At 37.0% G+C, this 16,398-nt stretch overlaps 2 pseudogenes; both read right to left on the bottom strand.

The window, feature by feature from the left end:
* Nucleotides 1–8: 8 nt before the first annotated feature.
* On the bottom strand, nucleotides 9–12,130 carry LOC119192812 (annotated as a pseudogene).
* Nucleotides 12,131–13,729: 1,599 nt separating this feature from the next.
* Nucleotides 13,730–16,395, bottom strand: LOC119188501 (annotated as a pseudogene).
* Between the last annotated feature and the right edge of the window lie 3 nt (nucleotides 16,396–16,398).

The raw sequence follows: 16,398 nt of genomic DNA, 5'->3' as shown, positions 1-16,398 counted from the left end.
TTGATTTGATACGGCTTGCGCGTGTCCCAACATCCGATACCGTCCTGCGAAATGAGGTTAAAGAACATAATACCGTTGCGGTCGACGGCTGCGGCCGACACTTGCCCGCCAGCGCCGCGACTCTCGCCAAGGAGTTTGAACTCGCTCACAGCGTTATCCACACGACTTGGGTCGCGTATTACTGATGTCGCCACAACAAACTCCAGGAACTCGACATAGAATGGTAATACAAGGGACGGTCGCCCTTATGGTATTTTCCTAACGACATGCCGAATATACCATCCGACCACTGATAGTTCAGGCCATGGAGAGTGTAATTGGAATATAAAGGTTCTGGGTAAAATGTGTAGTGGTTGAATCTCCAGAATTTGACATCGGAGTTTCTGAAGACGATCAGTCCAAAGCGCCAGGCGTCGGCGATATAAACGTGTAAATCGCGGCAGTGTGCATCTCTCGAGTCGACGATTATGTTGGTGATGAGTGAATTCTGAAGGACGAATTCGCTTGGGATGGGATATTTGGCGAGAACGGCGTTATTTTCTAAATTGATAGCGAAGAGCGTTGGCGGGCAGAGCTGGCGGGGCGTCTCGAAGGCTTCCACTTGCCCGGAGTCAAGCACCCACATGACGCCGCAGTGGTCCACGCTCATGCGAAATACCGATGTGAAACCAGTGCAGTTGACTGAAATGGAAAAGAGGAACATATTTCAATAATATAGATTGAAATGAAATACTAAAATTGTTAACAAAAAAGTTCTTCCAAAAATATGATTTTTATGGTTAGTTTTGTATCTAAATTCTAAACACGTCATCGAATGAAACAGTCGTCGTTAACATTCTTCCTACTTCAATAAAATAAAACTATTCCTTTTGGCCCAGTTTCCGCAGTGCCATGTAATATGTATCAGATATAACTAACAAATGCAATCACACCACTCATCCATTATTCAATCAGTATTATAATACTGTTACATCAAAGCTTAAAAACTATAAATTTTATAAAAAGTATCTATGCTTGGGTAGTAGACTGTGACCGCTGTATTTCTCCGGTTTTACCAGTTACCTGCGTCATGCCACTCCCAATCAGGGTAGGGGGTGAGTAGGGGACTCTGAGCTGCTGTCAATCGGTATTGAAGACAGAGTTACAGGTACTCCTTTCTTCCATCTAGGTGTGCTCACAAATACCCGGTCTTTCCATCTTTCAATGCCCAATGGGATTACATTGGACTGGTTGAAGTTCCTGGAACGATGAAGATATATTTTGCTACATGTTGCTTGAGGCTTTGCTACGTAATACCTTCCCGCTATAAAGGTCCTTTAAACATTGTAGTGATTCAGATTGTCAGTACGTCAGTGTGATCTACTTAGTAATCGATTTACAAAACCGTTATCTCCCATGGGTGTTGTCATGGGAAAACCGGGATAAAAGTAGCCTATGTATTAATCCAGAATATGGTCTAATCGTGTTTTTTTTATTGCTTTGAATGACGAGACGAGCTTGCCGTTCGCGTGATGGCAAGCGATACGACCGCCCATAAAAAGTAGAAACACCTTCCAACAACTTGATTGCAAAGTATTGCAAGCAATACTTGCAATACAATACTACTTACACGCCTCAGGCGTGAGATGTTAAGTCTCATTAGGTCCAGTAGTAACACTGGCTACAATGTCCTTCAAATCGAAACACAACAGTGGCTACAGCTGCTTGGCGGCACGAATAGACATTGCGGTGGTACCTACCCACATATGATGGACCTACAACCGTGTACTAAATTTAATCCAAAGCCATTCGGCTGTTTTTTGCGTTTACTTCGAAAATAAAAATGTTTTTAAATACTTACATGCACTTATAATATTAGTTACACTGATTCACATACAATATAATATTTAATCGCCTTCTTAGAATTTAGTGTACATGAGTTTGGTCTGAGGCTTTAAGTTACAGAGCAGTACCTACATATAAATAGCCATTTATTGGAATAGCGTGATGTAATTTCGACTTCGACATTCACTCGACACGGCATGTATTTGTTATTGTCCCGTGGTTTGAATTTGTTGTCTATTTGTTACTAAATACGTCTGTTTAATATCATGCGACGAAAATAGTCTATAACGCTATACAGTGGCGTGGCTAGGTGTGGGCGAAGTGGGCCCTTGCCCACGGCCACGCACTTAAAGGGGCCTCGCGAAGCCTCTTTAGATACGATGCTACCAATTTCAAATCCCCATTTATTTTTAAATTTAACAAACACTGTATTGGTCACACTCGTCACTTTCACTTACAAAACAAGAACGCACCGCACATTTATATTTTTCATTTTGTCATAAATAGGTATGTCGTGTAGAAGCATGTTTGGTATGATAAATTTATTGGGTAATTCTTGGGAACGAAAATAAAGGGGCTTCGCTGATGCGACCTCACCTACGTCTATATTAATCCACGCTACGGCACTGACGCTATAAGTGCAGTGGGCTAGTTACAACTCTATCACCTCTTTAGGAATTATTGTAAAAATATTTTTCATATACTTTTCTAAAGGACTCGTTCCCGTTTTCGAAATTTATATAATTATTAAGTTAAATTTAGACCGGCTAGTTTGCGCAGCAATATATTGCGCAAGAACTAAATACGTATGCACTAGCGACAATACAAAAATCTATATCTATACTATTATATAAAGCTGAAGAGTTTGTTTGTTTGTTTGTTTGTTTGTTTGAACGCGCTAATCTCAGGAACTACCGGTTCGAACTAAAAAATTCATTTTGGATTGGATAGCCCTTTGTTCGTGGAGTGCTATAGGCTATATATCATCACGCTATACCCAATAGGAGCGGAGCAGTAATGCCTAATCTCAGGAACTACCGGTCAGAACTGAAAAATTCAGGTTGAGTAGGATAGCCCTTTGTTCGTGGCGTGCTATAGGCTATATATCATCACGCTCTCCCCAGTAGGAGCGGAGCAGTAATGGCTAATCTCAGGAACTACCGGTCCAAACTGAATATTTTTTGCGTTGGATAGCCCTTTGTTCGTGGAGAGCTATAGGCTATATATCATCACGCTATACCCAATAGGAGCAGAGCAGTAATGGCTAATCTCAGGAACTACCGGTTCGAACTAAAAAAATCATTTTGTATTGGATAGCCCTTTGTTCGTGAAGTGCTATAGGCTATATATCATCACGTTATGACCAATAGGAGCGGAGCAGTAATGGCTAATCTCATAAACTAGGAGTTTGAACTGAATAATTCTTTTTGTGTTGGATAGCCCTTTGTTCCTGGAATGCTATAGGCTATATATATCATCACGCTATGCCCAATAGGAGCGGAGCAGTAATCGCTAATCTCAGGAACTACCGGTTCGAACTGAAAAATATTTTTGTGTTGGATAGCCCTTTGTTCCTGGAGTGCTATAGGTTATATATCGTCACGCTATGACCAATAGGAGCGGAGCAGTAATGAAACATGATGCAAAAACGGGGACAATTTATTAGTTTTGAGAGCTTCTGTTGCGTGCGCTGCGTAAACGGTTAAAGTTATACAACAATGATGTATGACGGGATTGTTCCTCTTAAAAGTTCTAAAAATATATTATAAAACAAAGTCCCCGCTGCATCGGTCCGCCCGAACGTGTTAAACTCAAAAACTACCCAACGTATTAGGATAAAATTTGGTATGGAGACAGTTTGAGACCCTGGGAAGAACATAGGCTCCCGGGAAAATATATATCGTGACTTTTATAACGGAAAACTTTAGCCCGAAAAACTTTATAACGCGGGCGGAGCCGCGGGCAAAAGCTATCTTCTATCTATCTATACTTATAATAAATCTGTAGAGAGGTCAATTCTGTACATGAAATATATTTCCAAAATAACTAACAGGGGGTGATTAGGGATCGATACTGATGCCAAAAATGCAATTAGTAAAATTTTTGTCTGTCTGTCTGTCTGTCTGTCTGTCTGTATAACCGTTATAGAAACAAAAACTACTCGACGGATTTTAACGAAACTTGGTACAATTATTTGTCATACTCCTGTGCTGGTTATAGTATACTTTTCATCACGCTACAATTAATAGGAGTAGAGCAGTGAAGGGAAATGTTGGGAAAACGGGAGAAGTTACTCCATTTTTTAAACTTCCGTCGCGTTTGCAACCTTAATGGTTAAAGCTACACAGAAATAATGTATGACGGAAATGTTCTCCTTAAAATTATGTAAAAAATATCCCACGACAGCATATGTCTATCTTTTATGGTTGACTCACAATAACACGTGTAACTCCCGATAGCTTAGCAGTTCGAAGCTTTCTCATTATATTTGTCTACTCTTACGTTTATAACACTCTCAGTCATCCCTAATTAAAAAGTTAACATTATTAAATATTCCATAAAAAGAATCATAGAAATCGGTATAGAAACACCAAAGTTATACATGAAATACGCTAATAATAAGCCATCATGCGTAAATACTGAATCATGCTATAAGGATTATTTTTGTATATATATAAGGTCGCGAACGCACAGGCAGGCGGCTTGCTTGGCACCTAGAGGCTAGCGAATCACCTAGCGAGTAGCTTCGTAAAACGAACATTCTCGGACGTTCGCGACCGGCTCCATTTTTTAAGTCCGAAATCCACGCGGGCGAAGCTGCGAGCGGAAGCTAGTACTATTATATAAAGCTGAAGAGTTTGTTTGTTTGTTTGAACGCGCTAATCTCAGGAACTACCGGTCTAATCCGAAAAATTATTTTTGCATTGGATAGCCCTTTGTTCGTGGAGTGCTATAGGCTATATATCATCACGCTATATCCAATAGGAGCGGAGCAGTAATGGCTAATCTCAGGAACTACCAGTCCAAACTGAAAAAATATTTTTGCGTTGGATAGCCCTTTATTTGTGGACCGCTATAGGCTATGTTTCGCATTTATCATCACGCTATGACCAATAGGAGCGGAGCAGTAATGGCTAATCTCAGAAACTACCGGTTTGAACTGAAAAAATATTTTTGTGTTGGATAGCCCTTTGTTCCTGGAGTGCTATAGGTTATATATTATCACGTTATGACCAATAGGAGCGGAGCAGTAATGAAACATGTTGCAAAAACGGGGAAAATTATTAGTTTTGAGAGCTTCCGTTGCCTGCGCTGCGTAAACGTTTAAAGTTATGTAACAATGATGTATGACGGGATTGTTCCACTTAAAAGTTCTAAAAATATATTATAAAACAAAGTTCCCCGCTGCATCTGTCTGCCTGAACGTGTTAATCTCAAAAACTATCCAACGTATTAAGATGAAATTTGGTATGGAGACAGTTTGAGACCCTGGGAAGAACATAGGCTCCCGGGAAACTACTACTTTTATAACGAAAAACTTTAGCCTGAAAAACTTTATAACGCGGGCGGAGCCGCGGGCAAAAGCTAGTTGTATATAAATGCGGCTCATTGCATATCCTACTACAAAATTTGTAAAAATCAGCTTGTCATTGTTTCCATGGTCAAAAATGCTTGAGGAAGATATATTTTGCCAGGTTTCGGATACATCTAAAACCCGCTTAACATTTAAGTAGTAAGCTTTTGCAAGTTTATTTTTAATTCCACGAGTAGCCCTGACCCAGTTTTACAAAGTGCTTCTTTAATATCGTTTAGGATGGTCATTCCTGCGTCCTCGCTACGAGGCGATTAATTGTGGCTTGGAGAGGAATTTACTTAATATAGATATCCCATTTTCAAATCAATAAATTTTAAATCAGTCGTTGTTCATTGTTATCCATGTTTTATTAATGTGATGCTGTAACTTCTATAAATTAATTGAATTCTTTTAAAATAGTCACACCCTTACACCTCCACTGCACTTGAAAGCTAGCACATTTATTTACTTATTATCATCATTGAATAATATCCTTACAGGTTCCTTAAACCTAATACAATATTGTCGCTATTAACTATAGTAACTGTTAACTGATACACTACTTATTTACATATTAATAATTACATATACACGAATACACATATTTTAATGATTACATGAGCATCGTCACCTGTTAAGTAATTTATTATTATAATTATTATTAATGAGACTTATTTCCAAAGAAAGAAAAAAGAATTTAAGGCTTATACTGCAAATGTAATGTAATGTAAATGGCATTACTTACAAGAGGCACGCGATATAAAACATTATCAAAACAATTCCAGGTTGGCAGAACCGTAATTTCTGTGCTATTGATAATGATACACTTTCTAAGGAACTATTATTCATATCCGTTCTTTATAAGTTACTTTATGTTTATAAAAGCGGAAGAAGTATGGTCTATAATTGTTGCATTGTTGTGTAAGTATTTTCTGTATTGTTGAAAAGAAACTAGGAACACTATTGAAGTAAAAGGGAACCGGCCGGGCCTATGTTTGATTTTGTTCATTATTCTATATGTAATGGTTAATAACACGAAAAGAAGCACTCCTGCGAAAATTGCATAAAAATTGGTTAAAAATGAGCTAATAATTCATATTTCAAATATTGTAACGTGCAGAAGTGGGCGCGTTGTGGGGATATCGCTTCATCTCTTTCTTTCGCACGCGTCGCAATTCCCGATAACGTCACATGTGGGTATTTCCTCTCTTTTCTGTTTCTTGTTAATTACCCCTTCCACCGACATTTCAAGACTTATAACTTGTTGATTTTTTTACCGGATTTTTAATAATTCCTTTTGTGTTATAATTTATATAACGCAAATATTTGATAATGGTAAAGAACAAAAATGAGTCCGGTACCCTAAAGTATCATTAGGGACTCAGTTTGTTAATTGTGGTCTTGATATTTATAATTTAGACAGTGGTGGATTTAGACAGAGACCGTATAGGCCGTGGCTTAAAGGGTGCCATATTTTAAAACAAGAGGGAGGAGGGCAGTCTTCCTATTAGAGACCTTTATTTTTTGCTCGCGTAAAATAGTCACCCGGACGCACATGCGGACGGCACTGAGTGCTCTATAGTTAAGGAAACTAATAAATTCGGCACTGCATTAGGTATCTACACAGCTTTTATTATTCATATTCTTCTGGGAAAAGAGTTTTCCTCAAATAATTCGTTTGTTGAAATGTTGTACTATATAATGCTTAATGCATATGCAGGCAATTTAACAGTAGGTCATTCAGCAAGGACAATTTGTCGTGCCCGGATACAAAATGTATTACTGTACCACGTTACTTTGCAGCAAATAAAAGGAAAAGGAGTTGTTATATTCGTCTGGGAAACAGCTGACATATGTATAAGTGGATACATTTAAATGCACAATGAACACACACGATATAATATACATACCCGTTGTCGATGGCTGCTTGTCTCTCCAGAGGGCTGGGGTACTGGTAGTCGATCTGTTTCCACCTGAACAGCGTGCCAAATGCTTTGTCATTGCTTTGTGCGTAGCCCTCGCATACAGTAATCGCTGCCACCAAAACTACTGTGATCATCTGGGAATGAACAGGAAATACTACAAGTAAAGATATTTTATATAAAAAAAAAATAAAGAATAAAAACCCATAAAATAACAAATAAAAACCAAAAAAAAATTTAACATAACAGATATGCACTAGTTACCAATTTTGCAGTCGGTGACTAATAAAAATGAAACATTTTCTAATTTCTTTAAACTAGGTTAGCTAGCATTTTTAATTATTATATATTTGTGTGTGTGCAAATAAAATATTTCTTTATCTAGATTGCAATGCTCTAGGTACTCTACCAGATGAACTCATGTTGCTAATCTATACATATTATATCACAAAGTCCCCCCAAAGCTGTCTGTATGTGATCGATTTTCTCAAAATCTACTGAATGGATTTTTATGACATTTGGTATAAACATAGTTTAAGACCCTGGGAAGGTTATAGGCTATTTTCTATCCCGGGAAAATATATAGCGGGGCTTCGGACGAAGCCACGAGCAAGAGCTAGTATTATATTTCCTTTCAAGTATCTAGTCTACTTGAGAAATAACAAAACTCCTTTTAACAATAGCTAAATTTAAACTTCGCGTAGGATATGAGGCATCGTTGTCTCTATTCATTTATATCCATCAGACGCCATTAAAATCTAGCGTCATGTTGCGTGAAGATATTATCAAAATTATTCCAAATATTAAGATAAATTGAAGTCTACAATGCTTATTTTATGCGTTCTTTTACGTTTTACTCTAAGTTTTGTCTGCGTATACCTCGTGGTGCCCTCTAACTCTTTTCTAGATCTTTACATTCTTACCTTACTTCTTACTAATTTATAAACGCAAATGTTTGTGAAAATGTTTGTATGTTTGTTAGAAGTAAACGCATACACAGCTGAACGTATTTGGATGAAATTTGGCATACGGATAGACCATTTCCTGAATTGACATACTCATAGGCTACTTTTATCCTGGTAATTTGCTGCCGTGAGAAATATTTGTAGTTTTTATATATTATTTAAATAGGTGGTACTGGCGTCGTATCGATAGCGCTATGAATTACTACAGAGTTTTAGGATTTTGTGTAGCGCTAAAGGCTAATAGTTAGGCTATAAAATTTAAATATTTTAGTCACATCATACGTGATTACTTTATGCGTTGCGAAAATGGTTACTACGCCTCTCCTGAATTTAGACAAGCATGTCAGAAGTTTGCACCTCCACATTAAAAGGGGTAGGCAGATTTGCAAGTATTCACAATTCGCGCTTATATCCGTATTCCAAAACATGTTAAGTGGCGAAGCTATTGAAATATAAAATTTATTTTTATAAATTTAAATCAAGTATAATTTATTAATGTACGATGATGTAATAAAAATATTTTTAACGATGAAACATGTCCAAAAGAGTTGTATCCTATATAGTCGAATTAGAGTCTAGATTACATATTGATATAAGTTCTAACTCATATATTATTCAATCTTAAGAAATACTTATGTAAAGAAATAAACATCTAATTACTGTTTAATGGACTTAATCGTTAACGTGTAGAAATGTAACACCAGGGACGCAAAGAAACTAGTTTCACACGAAACTAAACCAGTTTTCTGTCACAGTATAGGGTTGCCAATATGATGTACAGTCAGACAGAAAAGTAGCTGAACAAAATCAAAACTTCAATTCGCCTGTACGTTAAACTTTGTATGAAGTAGGTTTTTTTATTATTTATGGTGAAAAAAAATTATTTGTGCACTAAAGTGTATCGGCGATTTGAAGTTTCGATTTTTTTAATGCTTATGTGGATGACTGTACAGGAAATTAAATATACTAAACTTCTGGTCGAGAGTAAATGAGCAATCATTCGTCTCAATCATTTGTTCTGAACATTAACCCGATCAAACGTACTTACAAATAAAAATGCAAATATGATTATAATAATAATCAAAGAGAATTATAGTTCTACATACATTGTAGTATATTTTTAAAATGTTATTGGCAACCCTAGAAAAACAACTTAAAATTTGAATACTAATTCTCCACGGACTACGACAAACTGGATTCCTTCCAAGTTTTGGAAACAAAAAAATCGCTACCACCAAAATATATCTAGCTTCTGAACCTTAATTCAATATGGTCATGAGGATTACCCGATAATTATCTGTGATAAGATATTCCAAATACAATAATCCATTATACAGAATAAATTGTATTGATGTGGGAGCGTTAAAAAATTCGCGCGTATTACTTTGTTGCCATAGAAGATGGACTCTTCCTTAATGAGCTGTTTTTTTAAGGGCAAAGTGATCCCACTGACCTGATGGTAAGTGGAGTGAAGTCCAATAGAATATCGACTGACGAGAGATGAATACCTCTCAGCAGTCGACACAATTATGCCAGCTTGTTGGAACTGGATATACACAGGCTGGTCCCGGAACGCGACACACTTACGTGGGCCACTATGGCGGGTTTTAACACGTTGCGTACTGTGGTCGCTATTCGGGCGAATATAAAATATATCCTACCACCAGTAAGAGCTGCGTAATAAGTATTTATGTGTTTTTCAAGTAATATTATATAAAACAAAGCTATTAAATAAAACCGGCACATAAAAGGATGTTTATGATACCTCGAGAAACAGGAAGGAAAATGTTCATCGAATATAGTAATTTCTGTAGCTTCGTAATAATATATGGAGCTGTTAATACTATCAGCCTTAGATTATGCTGTCATACAGGGTAAGGACCTTCTTTACTGCTGAGACGGTGATGCCTCAGTTGATATCCACTAATATATAAAGATGAAGACTTTGTTTCAACGCGCTAATGTGATGAACTACCAAACCGCTTTGATTTTCTTTACCAATAGGAAGCTACATTACTCCTAAGTGCTATAGGTTACTTTATTTCCTGGGAAAATAAAAAGTGGGACTTTTATCCCGGAAATACTTTTACACGCGGACGGCGCCGCAAACAAAAGCTAATAAAAAAATACTTAAAATCTTCAGCTTAACAGGACATTTGAAGTTTGGTCAGCCTTTTTTGTGGCTGACTGTACTTAAGTTGGGAAAGAACGTAGGTCGTGATACTGGGAATATGAAGACAGAACAGGTTTGAGCCTTAGTAATAGCACTCTAAGGATACCTTTCCACCGAAAATGTGCGAGGGAGCAATACTGCGCACGAGTTTAACAAATGTTTATTTTCTACGTCTCTTCCACTATAGGCATATGAGGCTAAGAACATGAAAAGATAATATTGAAAGAAAGAACGAAAGAAAAACATATTGGTGGTTTTATTTCTAACACATTAAGCTAACTCCACATTCTTGCCAAGGCTACACGAGAACAGCCGAATACAAGAGTGTAGAGACCATATTCGTTGTCTCGCTAACGCGTGTCGGTAATTCGGACTCGAATCAAAGAGATTTCGTGTAGATTTGTGTTTTTTTATTTTTCCGGAATTAAAAAAATAAATAATATTCTAAAGCACATAATGCTACAGCGACAGATACTTCTAACATGTCCATCTTGTATGACTACCGAATGGACAACTGCGCGTGCTAGAATGCCACTCTCGGTCTCGTCCTGTCTAGGCGTGGCCCGAGACCAAGATGTCTCGATGTGAGTGTAGAGTTGGCTTTACGCTTTTAGCTCCATCTCATGTATCTAGTGGATATTCCACCCTAATAGTAGGTATTTCATTAAGTCTGTTTTACATTACGTTATAACTAGTTATTTTATTTTATAACTAGACAACCTAAGACCAGATAATTTATTTTTTACCACAACTGCATATAAAAATACGTTTAATTATATTAAAAAATTTTAGAACATAATGTTATACAACCATTAATATTAATCAAGATATTAACGAGATATTCATTGGTCCGAAATATTATTCCCGTGTTGACTCTAAGCCATTAAACTGAACTGAATTCGAATATCTATCATCCCTAATTCTACTTCAGTCTCTTTGATGAGGTTATACACTAGAAACAACTCTGCCTAAACCTTAAAACTGCGGGACTATGTATAAAGTTATAAACCATATTGATACGTTTTATTTAAGCTATCGTAATTATCACGATGTTACTGTTAATAATAAGGGCTTGTATCTCATATTTGTTTATATATGAAAGCGTAAAGTGTTAACAATATAAAAACAACATAAAGGATAAAACTTGAGTATCATTGACATTTGTACAATCAAACTAAAATAATATAAAATTATCCTTAAACACATTCAAGTGGGTTTTGATGGTAGAATATATTTTATCTCCGCTCTGATAACAACCATCGTACACAAGATATTGAAACCGCCATAGTGGCCTACGTGAGTGGATCAACCTGTATATACCCGGTTCCAACAGGCCGGCATAATTGTGTCGACTGCCGAGGGGTCAGTAGACCTTATATGATCCTACTCCACTTACCATCAGGTGCAATGTCACTATGTCGTACACATAAAAAAAATAGAATAAACCAGCACCTCTATAAGTTGAAATGAATTAAGCAATGAATATCTGACACTTACCATGGTTTAAACAAATCAGCGGCACAGAAAATCCTTGGTGAGGAGACGTCAAGTCTATCCGTTGCTTTGCTTGCAACTGTTATGCGAGGAACATAACATTGCATAAAGTTTTCGTTTCATTAACTACAACTTACTCGTAATATCTCGAGCATGCTCAAAACTGTTGCCACTCGTTTTGTGTTTAATTGTGTATGTTTTCTTGACACGGAAACGGATTGGAATTGGCGGTCAGCTTAAAGTATTCCACATATAGTCGGAGAATGAGAATCTCTGCATCTTACAACGCGACGACTGCTAGAATTATGCCGGCTTCAGCTTATCTGAGGTTTTTAAATATCGGTAATATTTTTCGGCTAGAATAATTCAATACATGTTTTATTATGAGATGTCCTACCACTCTAAAAACGATATTTAAATAAAGTCCAGGTTTTATTAGCAATTCCTTAATTTGATCACGTTTGCTATACATACTGGAAACCCAATGAGTACGTTCAAGTTGACATAGAATTAAAGCCTTTATTATTGAACATTATAGATTCATTTCCTGATTGGTAAAACTAGATTTTGTTAGGTAAGGTCTTGACGTTGGCATCCTAATAGAATTAAGACATAATATCGGAATTATGCTAAAAACAATATTATTTACACAACCAATTTGAATTTAATAAGCTTATATATTTTTTTTACAAATGAATGACCAATCGGGCATTTGGTTCTTCTGGTGGCCTGGACGTAGCCAGCTTTCAAGCGACAACTGCTCAGAAACATAACAGTAACGAGTATTAATACCAGGGCTCTGGTACTGCACTGCGCTCCTCATTTAGGATATCAGGGGCCTTAAGGCTTACTACAATCGTTAATGCAAAAAGAAAGAAAAAAGTATGCGAATGACATATTTTTTGCGACAAACTTATCGCTAATAAAGCCTAGTGCTAACACTAGCTACAATGTTTCAAAACTATTGCAGTGATGTAAAAGATCTAATAGAATACAGAAATAAAATATTTATAAGATGCTTACATTAATTTGAGTTCTCTTAATCCACTTTCTAAGCCCCAGTGAAATATTAGACGTTATATAAATTATACTTTCATCTGATGTAGAGCGAGTAATATTTTTTAGCATAATTTAATCGGAACGCGTCTTGGGTGGTAACATTGAGCAACGTGGACGAGGTCAGTAAATGAATGGTCCGCGAATATTTACGGAGATTAAACGCAACATATTTTTGAAGTTTATAATACAATTGAGCGTGTGATAGTAAATTCTGTACGATCAATGAACACACAATGTTAGAGAAAAACTATTTCCAATCATATTGCAATGCCAGTCGTTAGAAGGAAGGAAAGGTAAAAGGAATCTTGTGCTTCGGCTCAAGTGTATATGATATTTATCAACAAACTTCTATAGAAGACTAGTTTTCAATGACAGTGGTATTAACTCGACCGAAGTGGGTCAATTCATGCTTTACATAAAACTCTACAGAGTCAATCTTCCGCTCAGGACACAGTATGACTCTATAATTAGTTGTGTTGAAATATTTGACGTGGATGAAAATAAAAAAGTAGTATTCTTGATGAAATAGGTAAAAAGATACTTTTAGGAAATGTTTGGTTTATCTCTAAAAAATAATTCTGTTCGTTAACGTTTATTTTTTGTATATTAATGTTTCTATATTAGATTTATGTTGTTTGAATAGTGTACACGTCAGAAGCAAATGTTACGTAAATCAATTTTGCTTACAATTTCTACAAGGCGCTAATAAAACAATGTAGATCTTAAATAACTTTATTACTAAACTAAGTTAGAGGCATCCATCCACGTTGCAGTATTGGATTAGAGCGAGGCACTGGCGAATCAGGATCGCAGACCGTCCCCTGACTGCCTCCTCAGCACTCGCGTACATGATGCGATAGTTGAACTCATTGGGGCTTAATGTCCCCGCCTGGAACATGGGCAGCCGGTTGGAGATCACCCACACGCTCTGATCCCCTTCTTGATCAATCTTTATATCGTTCGGAAAGACTAGAGTGTCTGAATCCATTGCTACAACTCCTAAAGTCTTCTTTAAGTATGGCTTCTTTGAATCCCAACAGCCTATGCTGTCCCTTGACACTAGGCCGTAGAACATCACCCCTCGATTGTCTATGGCTGATGCGGATGACTGGCCATAGAGTCCTCTACTCTCACCTACTAAATTAAATTGCGTAGCGCTGTCATTGACGCGTGATTCGTCCCTCAAGACCGATGTAGGGACGTAGAATTCTCTGTAACTTGCTAAAGAATGGAAGAACAGAAGACGATCGTCGTTTTTGTCTAATGGTGTCAACGCTAGTCCAAAAATCCCGTCTGCCCATTGGAAATTGGTGCCGTGTAATGTAAAGTTAGAAGCCAAGGGGTCAGGGTAGAACAAGGGGTTCGTGAATCTCCAAAAGGATTCATCACTTTCTCTAAACACGAGGAGTCCGAAGCGCCATGTATCAGCCACATAGACGTGAAGGTCCGAGCAGTCTTCCTTTCGGGTATCGACGATTATGTTGGCGTAAAGACAGTCCTGCAGGACGTATTTGTCGGGAATCGGGTATCTGGCGATGAGCAAGTGTCTGTATGGAGGTCAAAGACCACGATGCTTGGAGGGCAGATCTGTTGGGGTCGGTCTTGGGAATCAATTTGTCCGGAGTCGAGGACCCAGAGTCTGCCGCAAGGATCTGCGTTCACTCTAAACACGGATATCAGGCCGGAGCAGTTGTTCCCGTCGCCTGAAAATATTACAATTGCAATTTCAATTCACTGGTTGTAGGTCTCTCATACTTATTTATTTAAACTTTATATACAGTAGATGTATACAGGTGGACTTAATTAATGCCTGAGTCATTTTCTGACGGTCAACCGTGGGTGATGCAGAGATGAGACAATGTGGGTGTAAGTATATAAATAAGACAATACATATTATATTTAATAAAACATACATCCTACATAGATACAGATATATTTATACTATAAAATATAATAATTTCCAGAGACTTTTATGTTTGTGAATCTGCTACACCATTGGCGAAAAGCATCCAAATTTTAGATTTGAAACTATAGTATTTGTTACAAATTATAATCGTTGACCTGGGAATCTTACCCAGGACCTTTCATTCTACAACGTACATACATACATAGGTAGGTTTACCACTAAACAAGGAGGTAATAAATTATTACCGCGCATAATATGATGGATCATGGAATCCATCGCGGTAATAGCTTGTGTAACATTTCCTTATGCAGAGTTATTTAATTTCTCATTAGTTATATTACAAGTGACTGCTTAATTGTTTAACGTTTGGAAAGTAAACAGATAATACGATTACGTTTTGGCTGAGAAAAAATATTACTTAGTTTTTGTGTTAATTAGTTATTGTTTGGACATCTAAACCAGGAAGTTCATTATTCCCTCGTTAGTTTTTAAAAATGATTACTAATTATGTTTTTTTGGCATTGTTGCGTTATTTATTGTTATTATACATCTCTCTACGTAATAGAAGTATTCGTCTTTATCTTCAAAGGTTTAGATAAAGACGCAACTAGTGAATAAATATTTCGCCTAGATTATCCTATATACTATCCCAGATATCCGTCTTATAAGATTTTGTGCTAATTTATTGCAATAGTGAACTAAAAACCCTCTCTTGCTTAATAAAAAACAACTTATTCTTTCTGTTATAAAACTACAGCTTATATAAATAGTTGAAAGGTTAATTGAATGAAGCGATATTTTTTACGAAAACTAAATATTTGTTCAAAACACGCAGAAATAAACACTAATTCCAAATAGAACACTTATGCCTTTTATTCCCGAATGGGGTCGGTTGAGGCGTAACTGGTGCACCCTCTTTCTGCCCTGAGTATTCCGTCCCATGATGTGATAGGAGGCGAGCCTAATGCCATATCGAGAAGAACCTGAGACCACAGATTTGCAGTGATACGGTTATATAACTACGCTACAGATTCCAAATAATATGTAGTATATCATTATATCAAAAAACTTGTTTTTCTTATCATTTATTGTTGAAACTGTATAGTTAGATAGAGTATAAACCAAACAATTTATGTGAGCTATCTCAGTACTGCATTATACCGCTTGTTGGCGCCACTTGATTCATGTAAGTATGACCTATATCTTTTAGTATACTTCTACCTATCGGCTTTCTTGTCATTGCTGCGCTAATAAGTAATTACTATTCTCAATAAATCTACTGATAGTATTTCAATGTGTTATTTCTCTCATAACCCATCATTTATCACAAAAAATTCGTTAAGTTAATTAACCATGTAACTCTTGGTATGAAAGGAACTTACTAAACGCCCGGTGGTACGACCAGTCAGGATATGGTCGCAGTGGTGGTGACGCGAGCCCGCCGGCCCGCGGCATGGTGTGGCTGGCACGCCGCGCCGCCA

This window comes from Manduca sexta, unplaced genomic scaffold (genome assembly GCF_014839805.1).
Source record: "Manduca sexta isolate Smith_Timp_Sample1 unplaced genomic scaffold, JHU_Msex_v1.0 HiC_scaffold_322, whole genome shotgun sequence".
In the NCBI taxonomy this organism is placed as follows: Eukaryota; Metazoa; Arthropoda; class Insecta; order Lepidoptera; family Sphingidae; genus Manduca; species Manduca sexta.
The sequence above is the reverse complement of the archived record's forward strand: the minus strand, read 5'-3'. Positions and strand labels throughout refer to the sequence as shown.